This window comes from Amblyomma americanum, chromosome 2 (genome assembly GCF_052857255.1).
Source record: "Amblyomma americanum isolate KBUSLIRL-KWMA chromosome 2, ASM5285725v1, whole genome shotgun sequence".
NCBI classification, from domain to species: domain Eukaryota; kingdom Metazoa; phylum Arthropoda; class Arachnida; order Ixodida; family Ixodidae; genus Amblyomma; species Amblyomma americanum.
Genome location: NC_135498.1, coordinates 113,239,789 through 113,244,615, shown reverse-complemented (window position 1 = coordinate 113,244,615; position 4,827 = coordinate 113,239,789).

The window sequence follows — 4,827 nt, the reverse complement described above, 5'->3', positions numbered from 1 at the left end:
CTACGTGACATTTCACTGCGTTTTGTACGCCTAGTTACACGGCAAAGTCAGCAAAAACTCTCCAATTGGTCAAAATTGAACAATTCACTACTCGCGAAACCGGCACAAATAATTGAGCTAAAATTTTTAGAACAACGAAGCAGAAAACAAATAAGCATACAGGCCCTACGAAAGCTAAGGTGGGACGATGTATTACCGGCGCGCTGTTCCTTAACATCATCTAGTACATAAGATACGCTACTACTCGAGCAATTCTGCGTGCCTACCGCCACCCGCCCTTCAATGGAGACTGAAAACGTTGTGAACTTCTCGAGCCTACCTTCTTCGGAACGGAAGTTGTTCTCTAAAGGTTTTGACCGACTGCCACTGGACTGTAAGTTTCAAATAATTTCAATTATATAGGACTCTAGGTAGCTACGCAAAAAACGTATGTCTGCGTCACTATTTCTAAAAACGCGAAACGAACTGTGAAATTAACATGCGGGACATCCGACAAATTATGAACTCCAAACGAACACGGAGATAAAAGTTCAGACACGTACTCACATCGCTGCCGTTCTAAAGGAAGTCGTGGAATCATATTCATAATGAAAATAAAAACCAAAGAGAGTCGATAACGACATCTTATGGGAAGAACGCCAAGCCATCCGTTACTGTGACAGCCACCGCCTCTACCTGGCCCCTGCCAAGGAGCTGAGTGAGGCGGAGGGGCGAACTGTGTGGCACCTGCAGACAGGAACTCTTCTCTGTCCTGCCGTAATGAAACACTCTGATCCCAACATAGATGCGCGTTACCCGCACTGTGGAAAGATCTGCAATATCTTTCGCGTGGTGTGGGCATGTTCTCATTATCCTGACCTTCCCCATTCCCCTACCTCCACCCGAGAGGCATGGGAGACTGCATGCCCTCCTCAACTGCTCCACACTGTAGTCCTAATGGGCTTTGGCAACGCGGGTGCTAGATGGTGCCTCGTCCTGTGGTGTCCCGGACTAAGGATACCGATCATTATGCGGGGCCTTCTCACTCCCAAACACTCTTCTTGAGCATCAAAAATTTTTCGCCCTCACCACCACTAAGCCATTGGCTTTAAAATCAGCTGTCCGACATCATCATCTAAGTTCAGGACAGAGACGGCGTTGTTCTGATTATTATCAATTAATTCCATATGCTTAACAGAAGGCTTCCTACAATTAAAAAATAAATCTTTTTACACTGAACACACCAGCGATGCACAGGAGAATTCGAAACCGAAATTAATCATAAGCAAAATACTTTCTTCAAGGGCAAACGATATCCTTGGGTATGCTAAAAACAATCAAGCCGGGGAGATCATTCCCTGGGCTGTTATACCGCTTGACGAAAATTGACAATCCCAGCCACCCCAGGCTTCCCATTGTTCCAAGTAACCGCTCGTTCACCAAAAAATTTAACAACCTAACAAGAAGCTTTTACTAACAACCTCATGGGTTTGAATCGTGGGCGCAGCGGCGGCGCCTTGATAGTGGTAGAATGCAAAAGTGACGACGTCTTCTGCAACATCAGTACACGTTAAAGCGCTTCAAGTGCTTCATTGCAGCAGGACGTATGGACTGCAGCGTCATTCAGAGGACACGTGTGGGTATGGAACCTAAACCCCAAGCGCCTAAAAGATATTACGGGCATTTCTTGAGAGTTAACAAAACAACTTTGAGACTCACAATGCATTGTTCGCCATCTGTGTGTGCCTTTTTCCAAACGTCCCCACATTTTGCTGTGCACCCAACGGTAATCTGAAAAATACAAAAGTGACAGCCAAATACGCATATAAAAGAGAAAGCGCTAGAAACTTCTTGAGCGCTGTGAGTGTGCTTTCGTGAACTGTGTTTTGTGTGCATGGACTGTCGTTTATAGAACGTGTTTTTAGGAACTTTTTTAACGATTCCATAAATCTTCCTATGCTTCGTAAAAATGGCCGTGATAAAATTTCCGACTGAAAGCAATATCAAACAGCATTTCACACCGCCCACGTCGGAGCATAGTTAACATCATTGCGGGCTCTCCACAGGTTTAGTATTAGCTTAGAGACTAGTAGACAATTTTCACAAGCACTAGTGTGACATGTCGGCCTTTTAACGGTGCCGAAAATTTTCATATGAGAGCAATTTTAATTGGCGGGAAGAAAATAATCGCCTTTGGTGGCGTTTCGATAGCCTTTACAAGTGTTTTGTTTGCCTTGCATGTGCTATGAGCCAGATCAGAAGTGTGTACGATTCTCCACCAGGCCTCTGATGTTACTAGGTTGTGCAGTTCAGGGGTAGTTCATTGCCGCGATCCGATTCATGGCAGCCTAATTATGATGGAGGCGGTATGCAGAAAAGAAGTTCTGGTCATTCTCCTCCTTGAAGCAAGGTGCCCGCTTAAAATGACTTCCAAGACAAGCATACAATGTCCTATGGAAGATTATAGCTGCTAGTACCTACTAGTACGATTTGAATATGCCTCAGTCGGGTGTTTGGACGGCGTTTTTCAGCTCTTCTTCGGGCTCTTCATGAGGCCTCTTTGACTGTTCTTCCTGGATTGCGTACGGTGGTATTATGCTGCTGTCACCGCTATGTCGAGTGTTTCGGGGCGCTGGCATAAAAAACAGAGCACTGACTAGATGCTGAAGAAGCCTTCTCACTTTCGGACAATCTAGCCCCAACAACTAATTTTATCCCTACTGCCGCCGAGTAAATGAACACGCAGAATGGCCACTGAATATGCAGGATATAGAATTAAATGAATCGTCGGTTATGAAGATGGCCCTCATTTTAATGCGAAGCATTAATAGTCCCCTTACGAGAAAAGCCAGCAGCGTGTGTATGTCTGTCCCCAGAGGTGGAAGAATAAATTGGGTTACGTCATGAAGCGGCAGTGGGACGGACACAGCAAGCGAGCACTGCCATTTAATAAAATATATGGTAATATATACAATATAGGCCATTTTATCGATCAGCTTGCATACGGTGCATGTGAGTGAAATTGGGCGAATGTCCGCCATTTCTGAAGGACCTTTTCCGGGCTTGGGGACTGGCGTTACTATGGCGTGTTTCAGAGTCACCGGTACCTCACCAGGTGTCTAAATCTCAGCGACGTGCACGAGAAGCCGTCCGTTAGTCCGTCCATTCATTCATTGCGCTAACAGGACAAAAGATGCAGGTTTATTTGGAAAATATAACTTTTTTGAGAAAAAAATTTTAGTTTATAAAAGAATTACAAAGGTTTTCAGTCGTTTCTGTGGGAACAGCATCGGGTTAGTTCCTATATTATTCGCGGTTTTTATTTTTAAGTTTATGTAAATATTTAGTTGCTGTAGTATGCATGAAAAAATACAGCGATGGGCAGGGCATAAGGTATCATCCGAAAACTGTTCCAGCATGATTCTGAATCGAGATTCCTCGTCAAGTATTGTTTTTTTTACACACACAACGCAGACGGCAACTAAGAATCGTAGCTCACCCAACGTGATGGGAATCACAAACGCGAAGTTTAGGTCCAGCGCGAGCTTGTTGATTATGATGCTGTAGGAGGTCCAGTAGTCTGGTTACCGTTGGAATTATAAAATCTGCGACATTAGTGTACTGTACACGGTGGGGTACATTCGAAAATTATTGCCGAGAATTGGAGCTAAAAAGATTTCATGCTTAAAATTCCCTCATAAACAGGTTTCTGTACTGTCCATTGCCTGGAACTTCTCTACTCAAAGGTTTCTGCCAATCGCTGCATAAATCTTCTTCCGTGAGCGAAGGCTTACTCTGCTGCACCGGGCCTCGGTCTTTCCTGAGTTATTGGCATGACCAAAATCATTACAACTGAAAATTGTTGTTCTGAAAGAGTTGAAGTGGCGCGTCTTGAAAGCGCCGATTGATTGTAATGGTAGCTTATTATGACGCTTAGTTGCTAAAGACGGCTTCTTGGTTGTAACTGATGTTAGTTCAGGAGAAGGTTGCGCACAATACCAGAAAGAGGTGCTTGTGACTTAATTCGCAGTTATACCACTTCTCTATACACACTGGCAACATGATTCAGGAAGTCTAATGTGAAATTCACTGATGTCTTCGCAGTTGATCGCTTTTATTTCGGTTTTTGTCCTACGGCATACTTCGTCCGCGAGACGGGAATAACAGAAAACGCTAATCTAATTAGATCTAATTGGATTACTACAATTAGAATACAAAAGAACGAAAGTATTGCAACGGATAGAAGAAGAGATGAATGAAGACTCTTGGAGGTGCGCGTGCTCTGGGATTCGGTGGGTGGGATTTAGTTGCTTTACAGGAAACATGGCTAACTCCAAATTTCAATTATCATCTCAAGGATTACCATCCGTTCCGGCTTGACCGGTCATCACGAGGGGGAGGGTTGTTAGTGCTCATATCTACAAAGTTTTGCCACAGGGCATGCATTTCTTTTCAATATGCGGACAATGAATGTGAAATCTTTGCGGTTGACCTCAGTGTCCCAGGTCAACAGCCCTTTACGGTAGCTAATGCATATTTCCCGTCTGGTGTGCGTGACACTCGGCCCCTTGACTCACTCATGTCTAGTAGCCGATCTCAGGTTCTATTACTTGGCGACTTCAATTCGCACCATGTGACTTGGGGGTTTAAAACAGACAGCTTTGGTTCTAGGCTATTTGATTGGGCTTCTGGCAACAACTTGATCTGAAACAATTCCGGATTGCCTACGTTTGTTCGCAGTCAATGCCGCTCTGCCTTGGATTTAACTTTTTCCTCCCCAGGAGTCTCCGTTATGTCTTGGGCGCCTGTTGACTGTGCAACAAACAGTGATCATCTACCGATTAGTTT